This window comes from Arvicola amphibius, chromosome 1 (assembly GCF_903992535.2).
Source record: "Arvicola amphibius chromosome 1, mArvAmp1.2, whole genome shotgun sequence".
NCBI lineage: Eukaryota > Metazoa > Chordata > Mammalia > Rodentia > Cricetidae > Arvicola > Arvicola amphibius.
This window is the reverse complement of record NC_052047.1, coordinates 93,061,823-93,078,354: the sequence shown is the minus strand read 5'-3', so window position 1 is coordinate 93,078,354 and position 16,532 is coordinate 93,061,823. Positions and strand designations below refer to the sequence as shown.

At 40.2% G+C, this 16,532-nt stretch overlaps 2 pseudogenes; one reads left to right on the top strand and one right to left on the bottom strand.

Moving 5' to 3' along the window:
* Positions 1-1,551: 1,551 nt before the first annotated feature.
* Positions 1,552-4,022, bottom strand: LOC119813743 (annotated as a pseudogene).
* A 7,331-nt stretch (positions 4,023-11,353) lies between these two features.
* LOC119812970 overlaps positions 11,354-16,532 on the top strand; it is a 33,271-nt pseudogene continuing 28,092 nt past the window's right edge.

Below are 16,532 nucleotides of genomic sequence, written 5' to 3'. Positions count from 1 at the left end.
ATTGCCTTTATTTTGTTTAGGTATGTTCCCTGTATCCTTCATCTCTGCAGAACTTTTATCATGAAGAATTGTTTGATTTTTGTCAAAGGTCTTTTCTGCATCTAATGAGATGGTCTTTTTTCTTTTTGTTTGTTTACATGGTGATTACTTCTCTTATTTTTGTCTGCTGACCATTTCTGAATTTTGATGAAGTCTACTTGATCATGGGTGGATGATCTTTTGATCTTTTTGATGTGTTCTTAGACTTGGTTTGTGAGTATTTTATTGACAAGCTTTGCATCTATGTTTGTAAGGGAAGCTGGTCTATAATTCTTTTTCTTTGTTGGGTATTCATTTATGTGGTTTGGGTTCAGGGTAACTGTCCTCATAAAATGAATTTGGCAGTGTTCCTACTATGTCCTTGTTCTTTTTCTTCTTTTATTATTTATTTATTTTGACTTTTAGAGACAGTGTTTCGCTGTGCAACAACAGCTCTGGCTGTCAGGGAACTAGCTTTTGTATAGTAGGCTGACTTTGAACTCAGAGATATCTTCCTGCTTCTGCAAGTGCTGGGATTGAAGGCGTAGGTCACCACTGCCCTATTTTTCTGTTTCTATTTTGTGGAGTAATTTGAGTAGCATTGGCATTAAGTGTTTGAAAGTCTGGTTGAATTTTGCACTAAAATCATCTGGCCCTGGGCTTTTTTTGATTGGGAGGCTTTTGATGATTGTTTTTATTTCCTAAGGGGTTATATGTCTATTTAAGTTGTTTATTCAATGTTCATTTAATTTTAGCAAGTGATGCCTACCAAGGAAATTATCCATTTGTTTTAGATTTCCAGTTTGACTGAGTAGTTTATAAAGTATGTCCTTACGATCCTCTGGGTTTCTTCAGTGTCTGTTATGTCCTCCACTGCTGATATTAAAAGTGCATGTCATTATGCCCAGTCTCAGTGTTTAGTATTAAAGTGTCACTACCTAGAGGATGTAGCTTGGTAGGGAAGAAATGCAAGGCTACCCAGCTATTTATGAGGCCAACCTGTTTGAGACCTGTTTCCCCCAAACAAAAACTGTGGATGGTGGTGCACAAATGTAATACTAGGACTCAGGAGGCAGAGGCAGAGGCAGAAGCAGAGGCAGAGGCAGAAGGATGCAAGTAAGTTCAACCTAGTGTTAGCATGTGGTTCCAGATCAGTCCTGACCTTGTCCCCAACAACAAAATAATGCATGATGTCATAACCTGTGAAAACAAAGAAAACCTACAAGTGGATGCGTAAATGTGTGTAATATTTATGCCACCAAACATGGAAACCAAGGTGCTGGGGATGTAGGGAAGGGGTACCTCAATTGCCCTAGCATATACAAAGCTCTGTGTCCAATTGTAGCACTTCACAAAAACATATTACATGAAATAGAATCCTTCAGTATGGTACCTGATCTTCTGTATTTCCCTGTATAGCCCATGCTAGTCTGACTGCTTGAATTACAGGCATGTATCACTTAGTCAGCTTGATATATTGTTTAAAAGTCTCCTGAAGAGTTTGGGTAAAGATTTCTTTTTTTTTTTTTAAACTGCATTTTCTTTATTTTTGCATACTTTTAATTTCAGAACAAAATAAAACAAACAAAAAACGCAATACACAATACCCAACCCTGCTATTCTGTGGGAGGGGATTTTCCTGCCTTAAGGCACAAGACAGGGTAAGAGATCCTCTAGCATGAGCAGAGAGCCAGGTAGGTCAGGGCCAGTCAAGGCTGCTGGGGGAGTACAGGGAAACTATACAGAGGACATGGTCTTCCCAGGGCATCTCTAATCTACTTCTTCCATGCGGGAGGCATCCTCATCACCCTCAAGTGGGGGGATCTCATCAGGAACAGCAGCACTGGGCTCCTCTGCTGTCACCTCATCTTCATCAATGCCCAGGCCTAGTTTGATCATGCGGTAGATGCGGTTGGAGTGGGTCTGGGGATCCTCAAGTGAGAAGCCAGAGGAGAGCAGAGCAGTTTCAAACAGCAGCAACACCAGGTCCTTAACAGCTTTGTCATTCTTGTCAGCCTCGGCCTTCTGCCTCAGGGTCTCCACAATGGGGTGGTCAGGGTTGATCTCTAGGTGCTTTTTGGCCATCATGTAACCCATTGTAGAGTTGTCTCGAAGTGCCTGGGCCTTCATGATCCTCTCCATGTTGGCTGTCCAGCCATAGGTGCTTGTCACAATGCACAAGCCTATTGGAGATTGTCACCTTCTCAACCTTCTTATCCAAAATCTCCTTCATGAGCTTGCAGAGATTCTCAAACTTTGCCTTGCTCTCCTCCATCTTCTTCTTCTCTTCCTCATCCTCTGGTAGCTCCAGGCCCTCCTTAGTCACTGAGACCAGGCTCTTTCCATCAAACTCCTTGAGCTGCTGCACGCAGTACTCGTCAATAGGCTCAGTCATGTACACCACCTCAAAGCCCCGCTTCCGCACACGTTCCACAAAGGCAGAGTTGGCCACCTGCTCTTTGCTCTCACCAGTGATATAGTAGATGGACTTCTGTGTCTCCTTCATGCGAGACACATACTCTGACAGGGAGGTCATCTCATCTCCAGACTGAGAGGTGTGATAGCGGAGCAGCTCAGAGAGGCGCCGACGGTTAGTAGAATCTTCATGGATCCCAAGCTTTAAATTCTTGGAGAAGGCCTCATAGAATTTCTTGTAGTTCTCTTTGTCTTCAGCCAACTCGGAGAAGAGCTCAAGGCACTTCTTCACGATGTTCTTACGGATGACCTTCAGGATCTTGCTCTGCTGCAGCATTTCTCGGGAGATGTTCAAGGGCAGGTCCTCAGAGTCCACCACGCCGCGGATGAAGTTGAGGTACTCAGGTATCAGCTCGTCACAGCTGTCCATGATGAACACACGGCGGACATAGAGTTTGATGTTGTTGTTCTTCTTCTTGTTCTCAAAAAGGTCAAAGGGAGCTCGCCGAGGAATGAAGAGCAATGCTCTGAATTCCAACTGACCTTCCACAGAGAAGTGCTTGACTGCCAAGTGGTCCTCCCAATCATTGGTGAGACTCTTATAGAATTCACCATACTCCTCTTGAGTGATGTCATCAGGGTTTCTGGTCCAGATGGGCTTAGTCTTATTCAGCTCTTCCTGATCAATGTATTTCTCCTTAATCTTCTTTGTTTTCTTTTTCTTATCTTTGCCACTGTCATCCTCCTCATCCGATCCCACATCTTCAATCTTCGGCTTCTCCTCGTCATCCTTATCTTCCTCCTCTTTCTCACCCTTCTCTTCCTCTGCCTCATCATCACTGATCTCCTTCTCTCGTTCCTTCTCCAGATATAGGGTGATGGGATAGCCTATGAACTGTGAGTGCTTCTTCACCACTTCCTTGACCCTCCTCTCTTCCAGGTATTCTGTCTGGTCTTCTTTGAGATGCAGGATCACTTTGGTACCCCGGCCAATGGGCTCACCGTGGTCGGCACGCACTGTGAAAGACCCACCAGCAGAAGACTCCCAGGCATACTGCTCGTTGTCATTGTGCTTTGTGATCACAACCACTTTCTCTGCCACCAGATAGGCTGAGTAGAACCCAACTCCAAACTGCCCGATCATGGAGATGTCTGCACCAGCCTGCAGAGCCTCCATGAAAGCCTTTGTGCCAGACTTAGCAATGGTTCCCAAGTTATTTATGAGGTCAGCCTTGGTCATGCCAATGCCTGTGTCCACCAAAGTCAGTGTGCGCTCCTGAGGGTTGGGGATGATGTCAATTTTCAGCTCTTTACCACTGTCCAACTTGGAAGGGTCTGTCAGGCTCTCATAGCGAATCTTGTCCAAGGCATCAGAAGCATTGGAGATCAGCTCTCGAAGGAAAATTTCCTTGTTCGAATAAAAAGTGTTGATAATTAAGGACATGAGCTGAGCAATTTCTGCCTGGAAGGCAAAGGTCTCCACCTCTTCCTCTCCATGGTGCACTTCCTCAGGCATCTTGACAGAAAAGCCAAGTAGTAGCACAGAGCAGGGTGGGCACAGAGCGCGTCCGAATCGCACGCCAAGCCTAGGCTGCGCGGAGGTGACTCAAGAGCGGGTAAAGATTTCTTAATCAGACAGAAGTAATAACAGCAGAGTGCATTTATAATCCTCTAGCCCCAGGAATTAAATCCAACATGACATAGACTCTGGGATCTCCTCTCTGTTCTCCCTCACTTCAGAGGTCACTCATTCAGGATTCCATTTAATCCAGCTTAGGTGAATAAATCAGTGTCTGGATAGTTTTATTCCAGTTTAACATAAACTGTAGTCATCTGAGAAGAGGGAACCTCAACTGAGATAATTCCTCCATATGATCCAGGTTGTAGGTAAGCCTATAGGGTATTTTCTTAATTCGTGATTAATGGGGAGGGTCAGCCCATTATGAGTGTGCCATCCCTGGATTGGTGGTCTTGGGTTCTTTAAGCAAGCAATCCGAGCAAGCCATGCAGAACAAGCCAGTAAGTGGCACCCTCCATTGCGTCTGCATCAGCTCCTGCCTCAGGTTTCTGCCCTGCTTGAGTTCCTGTCCAGACTTTTCTCAATGATGGACAGTGATATGAAAGTGTAAGTCAAATAAACCCTCTTACCCAAGCTGCTGTTGTCATTGTGTTTAATATAACTATAGAAATCCTAAGATAATCAGACACCCCCTTTTGCAAAAATAAATAAATAAACAAAACCTCTTTGCTGTCCTGATCTGTTTTTCACTAACTATCCACACAGTAGCAGCACATTCAGCTTCACAGTCATATTCATAAGCAATCAGTCCAAGTCCTGTGTTCTGGTATGCACTACTTCAACATTTCTTGACCTGGCATGGCCACACAGGCCCGAAATGCCAATAATTGGCACACTGAGGCAGGAAGATCATGAGCTTGAAAATATATTGGCTATATGGCCAAGGATAGTATCAAGAATAAATGAACGCATACATATTTGATGTATTTGGTGGATTAGGTTGTGGCATTCTTGCATTGTGTGACCTTGAGCAAGCTATCTGCCCCTATAGGTTTACTCTGCCCTTTGTAGATGACCAGAACAGTTACCCTCGGGGGAATGGAGCTTTGAGAATATTCAGGTACTGTGGACATTAGCATCATATTGGGAGTCTGATCACCTGGACCAAATCCAATTTCTCTTCCCTGCCTTGAACAGAAACCATGACTCTGTGTCAAATCCTGGAAGAGTGTGTTGAAATGAACAGGGATCACTTGTTGGTTCCCGGCTGCCTGGCTAGCTTATACCTGAAATAATCACACAGGAACTGTATTATTTAAATCACTGCTTGGCCCATTAGCTCTAGTTTAGTGGCTAACTCTTACATATTAATTTAATACATTTCTATTAATCTGTGTATTGCCATGTGGCAGTGGCTTACTGGGAAAGCTTTGGCATGTTTGACCTGGAGATGGCTCCATTGCTTCTCTCTGATTCCTCCTCTTATTTTCCCAGCATTCAGCCTAGCTTTCCCTGCCTAGCTAAGTTCTGCCTTGCTAAAGGTCCAAAGCAGTTTCTTTATTCATTAATGGTAATCACAGCACACAGAGGGGACTCCCACATCACTTCCCCTTTCTGTTTGAATAAAAAGAAGGTTTTAAGTTTAACATAGTAAAATTACATATAACAAAACTGATAAAATTATCATCAAATATGTATGCGTTCATTTATTCTTGATACTATCAAGAATAAACAACTGATAAACAAGAATTACAGTTACACTATATCTACTTTATCTTTTATCATACCTAAGAAAACTATAAGTGTAAATTCTTCAACTCCATTAACGACTCCAGAAGGATAAATTACCTAAGTAAACAGGAAATACAGTGTAAGCAGCTTCCAAAACTCTAGAATTGACAGAGACATCTCACTACCTGGACAATCACCTAAAGTTCTTCTGTACTGTTGGAGCATCTGTCTTCAGCCTACAGGGCCATAGTATGGACCAGACTTTTCCATGGAGCAGGAAATTTCAAAGACAGTTCTGCCTATATTGGCAGTTTGTCAGTCATTTTCTTCTGTGTCCTGAAGAATGTCTGGCAGATTCTTTCATGAAGCAGAAACCCTGAAGGATGGTCTCACCTTTAGACAACTTCAGCAGTCATTTTTCTGTGGGTCCTGCATGTCCAGTTCATACAGCATAACACCAAGCAGTCCAGGCAAGAACAGTTTCTTGCCCAAATGGCTAACCAACTCCATAAGGAGCCTCTTTGATGCCCATCTTCCTCTTGAAGTAGCTTTTGCTGCCAGGAACAGGTGTGTTTCACTGTCATGAAAAGTCTTAAGTTTTTAAACATTTTAAGTGCCATATTCTGAAGGTTTCTGAAAGATTTGAAGAATATCCATCTAACTGAAATATATGTCTATACATCTAGGAAATCTAACTAACATGACTACAAGCTTGACTATTATAGATAATTATCTATTAACCTATATTTTTAATTATACATTACTTTTTAAAATAAGCTACACAAGCACGATACCTTAATCAAGAGCAGAAATATACATATAACAAAATTAACCTTAAATTTGTATCAATAAACCAAGATCTGTGCCAGTGCAAATTATATCTATATCATATCCCCCTTTAAATGTAAAACATTTATAGACAATATTTGGGAATATGGATGTAGTTTTCTCCATACTGCTTTCTGCTGATTGTTGGATATAGTAATTTTTAGGGGTGTTCATGGCGACCTTCAGGGGTTCTTTGTCCATCAAACCACACTGGTCTGGAAGCAATCCATAGGTTCTTATCCTCTGTGGAAACAAGAGAAAAACCTCTTTTCCAAAGGAACATATCTTTAAACCTAAATTTGGAAGTCATGATACCTTTATAATATACATACTGGTTTAGCTTAGCAGTATATACAATGAAATGTCTCTCTGTACTTGGCAGGACCTTTAAAAAGAGCTGCAAGGTTTTGCAGCTAAAGCTGAGTCAGGAAGCCTCTCTTAGATGAGAGCACTTGCTTGCCTCTAGCAAGCAGAGCAGACCCGAGAAATTGCTGCTACCAAGAAAACATGCTTTACTCTATTCTTTCCCAAGTTTTCTCAGGCTTTCTGTGAATTCAGTTATTCACGTTTGGGCACCATTTGTAGAAGGAGCGGCGGGCTGCATTCCCGCCCAGCTCCCTGCTGCCTGGCTAGCTTATGCCCCGAAATAACAACACACAAATTGTATTCATTTAAACACTGCTTGGCCCATTAGTTTCAGCCTCTTATTGGCTAATTCTCTCATCTTGATTAACCTATTTCTAATAATCTGTGTACCACCATAAAGTGGCTTACCAGGAAGATTCTAGCCTGTGTCTGTCTCAGAGAGGAGAGTCATGATGACTGTCTGAGGCATCTGCCTGACCCAGCTTTCTCCCACAATTCTGTTCTATCTACTCTGCCTACCTAATTTTCTGTCCTATCAAAGTGCCAAGACAGTTTCTTTCTTAACCAATGAAAGTAACATAGGTAGATGACCCTCCTCCATCAGTTCATTATAAAGAGTCTGGTCCTATTGATCCGTGTAATAGCCCTCACCAAGAATTTTATCTTGGGAAGCCTCAAATCTTTTAGCTTTTCCCTGTTCTGAAATTTTTGCCTCTTCTCACCAGTAGCATATTTATAGCAGCTGGAGCCATCTTCAATGACTGCTGAAACTAATTGTAGCCAGTCATGTAGGCTATCCTTATTGCTTGAAGCCCGTTTTCACTATTTCGCTAACAAATGGTGAATGCAAGTCATAAAATACTATTGCTTGCTTAATTTCTTTTAGATCGTTCATACTCATATGTTGCAATTTTCATTCTTTGAATCCTTTTGGGTATTAAGTACTGGATGGCTTGTTAGAGACAATGACAGTGTATGTAGTTAGAACCCTGGGTAAGTTATCTCTGACCCTCACACAAACTGGTGAGGCTAAAACTTGTTTTCGTACCTTCTCTCCCTGCTTATTAGTTCCACCAATTTCCTCAATCATTTCAAATCCTTTTGCCACCGCCTTTTGTAGAGCCTGAACTTCTTGAACTGAGTATAATCTAGTGCTTTCACTGAGTCATTTAGCATCTGGTCCATATTCTGCACATATAATTTTAAGGTAATAAATTTTTCCAGTAGTGATAACATCTCATCCTTGTACATTATTTGAATGGTGTGCAAATTGTCTAACTGGGGAGATACTTATCTTTTAACTTAGCATAACTTTTTTTTTTAACAGATTTTGATTGTTAAATTCAATGGTACGAATTCTTTCAGATAATTTCTCAGCACCCTTTGACATGGATGAAATTTTGCTTGTCAAATTAATGTTATCCTTTTCAGTGGTATTAATTTTTAGCTATCTGTTTATTATTAGTCTGTAAAGACTGCATCATTTCTAAAAGTACATCATTCTTGGCTCTGTTATCAAATCATTATCTTCAGGACATAATATGAAAGACAAAGCTAAGTCCTAATTTTAATTCTTAGAAACTCTAAGATGCTAGTATACACAATCCTCTGGGTCTGTAATAGGCACCAGGGTACATGAATGTAAGGAGAGGTCAGAGAACAAATTTTCTGAAATTGTTTTCTTCCTCCACCTTCATATGCATACCTGGGTTCAAACTCATGTCTTTTGGCTTGTACTAGCATGTCAAGCATGTGTACCCACTAAGCCAAATCACTAGTCCACTATTATCTTTTTAAAAGACCCTGTGCCTTTCAGAGATAGATTCTGAAATTTCTTTATAGCCCAAGCTTGCCAGGAAGAGTTTGATCTTGCATGTAATCATCCTGCCTCAGCCTCCAAGTACTGGAATTGCAGATTACTTTTGAGACAGAAGTCTACAAATGTCAATTTTTGGATAATGGAAAAAACTTCTGAATTGCACCAACCAGTATATTTCAAGGATGTGTTGACCTCACAATAGAAACCAGGAGATGGCCGGGCTGTGGTGGCGCACACCTTTAATCCCAGCACTCGGGAGGCAGAGGCAGACGGATCTCTGTGAGTTCGAGGCCAGCCTGGTCTACAAGAGCTAGTTCCAGGACAGGCTCCAAAGCCACAGAGAAACTCTGTCTCGAAAAACCAAAAAAAAAAAAAAAAAAAAAAAAAAAAAAAAAAAAAAAAAGAAACCAGGAGATGTACCGTGTTGTGGAAGGGGTTTCGCTCTTGTTTCCACAGAAGAAAAATTATGGATACCATCATAATTAATAAAGATTCGCTTTGAAAATGAGAAACGTATTGAAAAGGAGAAATGACAGCTCATCTACAATGATGATAACCATACAGGTGGCAAAGAAAATCACATAGGATGGGAGCAGGGTTCTGTTCTTGTCTTTGCAGGACAATACTCATCTTCAAAAAATTCAAAAGACCTTGGATGTGTGAATGCTGACAGAAGAAACAATAACTATCCACTAAGGAGCATCTAGAAAACAGAATTTGGTTTATGAATCCAAATATGGGTTACCCTTACATTTACACATACACACATGAATATATATATATATGAATATATATATGAATATATATATATATATATAAATATATTGAGCTGTTTTGGAGTTGGACAATGGCTCTGTACTGCTCTAAATCCAAGTGTGTTATTAAAGGGAGCATTCAGAGTTTCTGTCTCATATCAGGAGCCATCTGGTATGGGACAGAAGAAAGACTTTAGAAAAATTTTTTTACTTTCTCCATGCCTTTTTTGTCTATATCATATTCTTTATTGAATGATGTATATATGAATGATGTTTAAGTTTTTCATGATGAACAATAGATTTTCCTACTGATCCTTTTCCTGCAGAAATCTTAGAAGTTTCCAGGAAGAAAATGGGGTCCCACAGCAACAACTCTACCTAGTTGAGATGACATTGTGATGCAGACAGTGATACTATAAGACCACTTCTTTTTTTGGGTGCCAGCTGCTGAAATGGTGCACCTTCTCATGACATTCTGGCCAGAACTCCAAATAAAAACTTTGAAAAAAACCTATCTATTGACTGCTCAGAAATTCTTTGCATTATACTAGACAGTAATTTTGAATCTTAACCATCACTTTAATTTTGCAGGATCCTATTAAGAGAACATTGCCCCCATGACAGCAGGAAGCAATTCTAGAAGACGATGCCCCCATCCCAAAAAGTTTGTCCACAGGATTGGAACACTGTTTAGGGGTTGTTGATTATTACTTGTATTAGATAGCGGGTTGGTGTGAAAACTATGTTTGTTAAAAAAAGGGGGGGGGATAGTAATAGTGGGTAATAGAGTGAATACTTGTGATAATTTTCATTGGTATAGATTTTGTATATTGCTACAAGTTCAAATTATATTTGTTAGTTTTGTTTACATTATTTGTACACCTATACAAAGTTATTTTGTCAGATTGTGTATATGTATGTTATTATCCCGGTTTAGGACATTTTGTATATTGATACAACTTTTTAGATATATTTTCTTTTTTTTTTTTTACAAATTGTAAAGTTGCTTTTTTATTATAGAAGCAATTACATCACAGTCATAGCATCGCACACTGGGGCCTGGCATTTGGTTAGAGATGCCTAGTCAGTCGCAAATCTTAGCTCCATTACTACATAACATTGCAGCCTTTCTGAAAAGTTATTGTTCAGAGTCCTGAGCGTCAAGTGATGGAGGGCCAGACAGAGAGAAGGCAGGAGACAAAGAAGCATTTTCGAAATGAGATGCATTTTTAAAAATATTTGTGGGCTTTCCTATCTTGTATAAGTTCCAATAGTTTTTGATCAGTCTTATGAGTACGTTTCCCTCATTTTTCGTGGGGCTAATAAGATTCAAATTTTTACAGAAAAAGAAGAAAGGAAAGTGTAGGCGGAGTTTTCCTGTGCTATGGCAGCTTCCCAAACAAACACACAATATTAATTATAAATGCTCGGCAAGTAGCTCAGGCTTGTTACTAGCTAACTTTTAGACTTAAATTAACCCATAGTTCTCATCTATGGCTTGGTACCTTTTCTCAGAACACTGTGCCCATGTCTCTGCTCTGTACTCGTAACTACAATGGCATGAGCTTTCTGTACAAGCATCTATATGTACAATATAATCTCTAAATTATATGCATATCGATTTACCACTGGGTGTGGAATGAAATCCACCCAGGAAAGGAACTGATAATAGCTGACTGGTAGGATGCTTGCTAATTTATGAGGCTCTGGGTTTAATTGCCCATGTGAAAGGACCAGAATAAGAGGGCTAAAAATAGAACAGCAAAATTCCCCTGTGGGGCAGACAAAGTACTTGAAGCCTGACTGGTGGTTGGTGCTGCCTCATATGAGAGCCCAGCTGGAAATAGCCTCTGGTGCCTCATCTCACATGGCCAGGATCAAGAGGGAAAGCAATGTTTGGAAATGTACTGCCTCCAAATATTCAGATATGACCCTATTGACCCCACTCAGATGGCCCTGAAGGTAAGTCAGGTGGTAGCATGTCTTTACTGTCATACAAAGAACTCCCAGCCCCTCTGAGGGACACAATTCTCTCTCTGAGAATTCACCACTGTCTTTCTGTCTCCAGTTCAACTTTTCTATCAGGTTTGGTCTGGGTCTTTTGGTTATGCATCTTTCAGAGCCACACCTTGGGCACACCCAATACTGAGCACACAAAAGGACCTGGCAGCCATCGCTGGCCAGCAAACAGGAAAGCAGGAAACAGTTGGATGAAGCATGCAAATCCTGCTTTTGCCATTGCCGTTAAGGTTTTGAATGTTAGCCTTCTTCATCAGTTTCATTGCTCACAGAATAAGAGGTAAATTTGGAGGAAAATAAAGGAAACCCTCCTTGGCTCTTGGTGAATGCTTACCCTAGCCTAGCAGAATGTACTAGGCATCTTTTTTTTTTTACAGTAGGAGACAAAACCTTTATTATTTTTATATATTTTCTCTCTAGTCATAGTAGTCCAAGAGGACTGAAATAATTTTCATAAATATGATTAGCTATAATATAATATATAATAATAATATAATAATAATGATCAAAAATTCATACATACATTTTGCCAAAGTAGAATTGCCATCCTAAAACAGTGAAGACTGATTGAAGTGGAGCAGAAAAATAAGAAAAAAACAAACAGGAAAACAACTTTGCTTGAAATATGACATTTCTCATTACATACTCAAATTTGAGAAAATACTGTAGAAAATTTACCAAGGAGGACAGTACTATTGTTGAGTTGTTGAGAAATATAGACAATTCCAAGGAACTGCTTGTTAAGTTGGGAGCATAGACCTCCAGCCCCTCGCATCTATCCTAGCCCCCAGGCCTGAGAGATGTATTGGTCTGGACTCCAAATCCCAGCATGCCAGTTCCGTTGAGGGGGGGTGGAGAGTCAGGACCACAACAGGGTACTTAAGTGAACTCCCCAAAAAGGAACACGGTCTCTTTTCCTTCCTCCTGGTGGTTGCAGCCTCCCAGTTCCCTGTCAGGGCCACCCGATAGCGCAGGTATCCCATTAAACCTGGGTATTTCTTAATTTGGCTTGGTTTGATTTGGCTTGATTGGGAATTTGTGTTGGCAGAGACTTCCCGTTAGAAAAAATTCCTAACACTGTTAGAAAACTCCATCTGTATAGAGATATGTGCATAAATTAGTGTACAATTTTGCTTTATAAGTAGTAAGGATGAGGTTTTGCCTCCAGTTCATAGCCAGTGTGACTACATAGTAATTTGCAGACTGTCTTGAGCTACAATATCAAGCATTTTCTTAGTTAAGCAGAAACAATATAACTAACCAACCAACTCATTCGAAATGTACTACATGGATTTATGAATCTACATTTATGTCTATCTTTATCTGATAAAATGATACTACTACTATGGGATACATCTGTAAAAGATATTATCAAATAATCCTAGAAAAAAATATGCTTCAACTTTTTATATGTATCAAGTTTTATGGCATACTTCAACAGGGATTTTTTTTTGTATTTACATACTGATATATTTTCATATTGCATTACATATTACTCCTACCTCTGATCAAGATACTTATATATTGTATACATTTTGAGGTCATTGTCCTCATTTGTTGCACATTTGTTTACAGGTTATTTAATATTCTGACATGAAGTTTTAGTCTTTAAGTTATACAAGTATTAACTATTATAGGTCAATAGTTGTTCATGCTTGCTGTACATACAGTTAGATTAATTAGGTTCTTTAGATAATAGAGATTGTATTCTGTCTAGATAGGTAATCTTCAACCACTTCAAGGATCTGTGGAACATGGCATTTAAATAACTTAGGGTTTGTTGACATGAGACATGACTGCTTCTGACAGCACCAATCTATTCCCGAGAGAATGTTGAGCACCAAAGACACTCTACTTGGAGCTTGTTTTCTTCTTGGAAAAACTGGCCTTTGGGCAAGGAACTGACAATGCCTCAACCACTGACAAGTTACATGATATCTGGAAATGGGTAAACAGGACTGTCAAATCTTGCCAAGACAGGATAAGATGGTTTTGAAAAATTTCCTGCCTCTGAAAATGGTCTGTCAATTATGCTAGGCCATAGCCAAATTTGGTTGCTTCAACATTGCAAATGAGTGAGACTTTGGGTGATTGCTCAGGTAGCTAATTGTCTCTGTCATATATTGCTCGCTTTGGAAACTACTTGATTGCATTTTCTGCCTGCTCAAGTAATATTATATCCCTTCTCAGGCCTTCGGTGGGGTTGAAGATTAGATAGTCATAGTTACTGTCCTCTTATGATCTAGCCAAGCTATTTCCAATACAAGACTTAGACTCCATAGGATAGAATGTTTATTAAAGCATTTAGCATATGCCCCATGCATAATATTGTTTATGCTGATTGTACCTTACAATTGATATCTGTTCCTAGTGTATATTGTTTTGTATTGGGTTTGGAACTCTCTTACTTAAACAAAATGGGGAGGTGCTGCGGGAGCTCCTTCCACTCCTTCAGTCTTTAAGATACCAGCCTACTTTGGCATGGTCTTTTTTTGCTTTAAAAAGCAGCCATAGCTGTGTACTCTCTCCCTTGCTTCAGGCTCTGCTTCTGGCTACTAGACTCCTTTCCTGATTGTGCAGAGGGCTGTTGTCTAGGACAGTGATCTGTAAGTTTTCCCTTTAAATAAATAACCCTTTTATTAATCATAATTTTAAACTGATATAGGATTGTTTTGTGACTTACACCTTCAGCAGGAACCATGTTTATTGCCACAACTCTATAGTTTCAAGGTCTCTGCTGCCACCAAGAAGTATGCTGTTGGCTATTCATAAACACCATTTAAGTGTTTTGTGGTAGGGCCTCTTAAGAGGGATGCAAGGTTTTTGCAGCTAAATCTGAATCAGGAAGCTTCTCCTAAATGAGACATGCTTGCCTCTAGCAAACAGAGTCCACATGAGAAAATACTGCTGTTAAGAAACCATGCTTACCTCTGTTCTTTTGTGTCTAAAATTACTTCCCAAGCTCTCTCAGGTTTTAAGTGGATGTAGTTGTCCATGTTGGTGACATTTGTTGACAGAGTTTCTGTTCCACTCCATCTCATAGCCATTCAGCCCCAAAGAAACACACAGAGGGCTACATTAATTATAATCTGGCTGGCCTATTAGCTCAGGCTTTCTTATTAACTAATCTTTACATCTTAATCATAATTCTTGTCTGTGTCAGCCATGTGGCTTGGTATCTTTTATCAGTGGGGCATTCTCATATTTCTTTCTCTGTGTCTGGGTGACAACTCCAGACTGAGCCTTTCCTCTTCCTAGAATTCTCCTGTTCTGGTCTCCAAACCTATACTTCCTGCCTGTCTACTGACCAATCAACATTTTATTAAACCAGTACAAGCAACAAAACATTACAGAGTATGAGATCATTGTCCCACAGCAGGACATGAGGTTATAGGAAGTGGCAGATTATGAGAAACAAAGAAAAACAGAATATACCAGGATAGACTGAAGGTAAATACCAAATAGCCCCAGTTTATTTCTCAGCCAGCATCCATATTAATTATAGGCAAAAGCAGAACAAAGGACAGTAAAATCAGCTAGCTGCCTCCCTGTATGGTCCTTGGGAGGAAGCTCAAGCAGGCGCATTATCTCAATACAAGAATTCAGCTAGTAGCAAGCAGCTACCAATCACTGAGTAGGAGTTCCCCAGAGTGGCATACACCAGCCCAAATCTTTATAGATAATGTGTGCTTCCATCTGGGCAAAAATGTTCTTCCTCATGGGCTTAATCAGAACTTTCTCACAGTCTTCCAGGATATTTGGAGCAAGCAGACTAGGATTGAAACTGAGTCAATTGTACTAAGATCTGAGGCCTGTTACATTTCCTACTGGACTCAGTGAATAAGTGAAGTCATGGACTCATCCCGTTTTAGATGCAGAGCCTCACCACTAATCTGATCAGAATAAAAGTAGAGTAGTTATCCAGGGGAGCAAGAAAACTACTCTTAACCAATTAGTATGGACACAACAGTTTTTCCAAAGCCATTCTTAGTTTCCTTTATATTGTGCAAAGTAAGTCTAAACCATTTCAAATTTTATAAAATATTTTTTGTAAGGGAATCTAACTTGTTTTAATTCAGAAATGAAAACTTGTAATACCGTTAGGTTCTGATCAACCTGTCTAGTTAGTTTCAAAAGCATCAGAAGATGCACATTAATGAAACCATTGATACACGTCTACCAGGTAGTCTCAGGGGCTTGATAATATTGTTGTTATCCAGATGATTAACCTATAAAGCATAACATTAATTTGGGCTGCCCTCACAGTGAGTTTTGTGAGTCAAGGGTTGACCATCTGGTTAAGTCCTATCCCTATGCAGTATGATAGGTGTCAGATGTTGAAGCATAACCAGCAATCCTGACCAGATTCTGGTTGTGAATGATTAGCTCCATCCCAAGGACCCTTCCTGTGTCATAGAGTCTGATTTTCTAGATTTTTCTAGTTTCTTAAAGGCCAGAATATTTTTTTTAAAAAAGAGCTTTATCAGGAAATCTGTTTCACAAGCCCTTTATTTTGTAATGAAAACTTGTAGTGAGGAGGTGACGAGCTGCATTCCCACCCGGCTCCCGGCTGCCTGGGTAGCTTATGCCCCGAAATAACAACACACAAACTGTATTTATTTAAACACTGCCTGGCCCATTAGTTTCAGCCTCTTATTGCCTAACTCTAACATCTTGACTAAACCATATCTAATAATCTGCCACCATGAGATCATGGCTTACCGGGAAGGATTCAGCATGTCTGACCTGGCGGCTAGCTCCATGGCATCTGTCCCAGAGAGGAGAGTCATGGCGACTGACTAACTTCCGAGCATTCTGTTCTGTCTACTCCACCCACCTAAGGGCTGGCCTATCAAATGGGCCAAGGCAGTTTCTTTATTAACCAATGAAATCAACACAAACAGAAGACTCTCCCACATCAGAAACTCCCTTGTTTCTGGAAACCATGGAGCCTAGCCAAGGGGCATAGATTTGTAAGCTGTATTTCTGTCTCAAAAGATAAACCCTCTTTCCCCCTTCTCCATTTTTTTAATGTGGACACTTAGAGCTATGAACTTTCCTC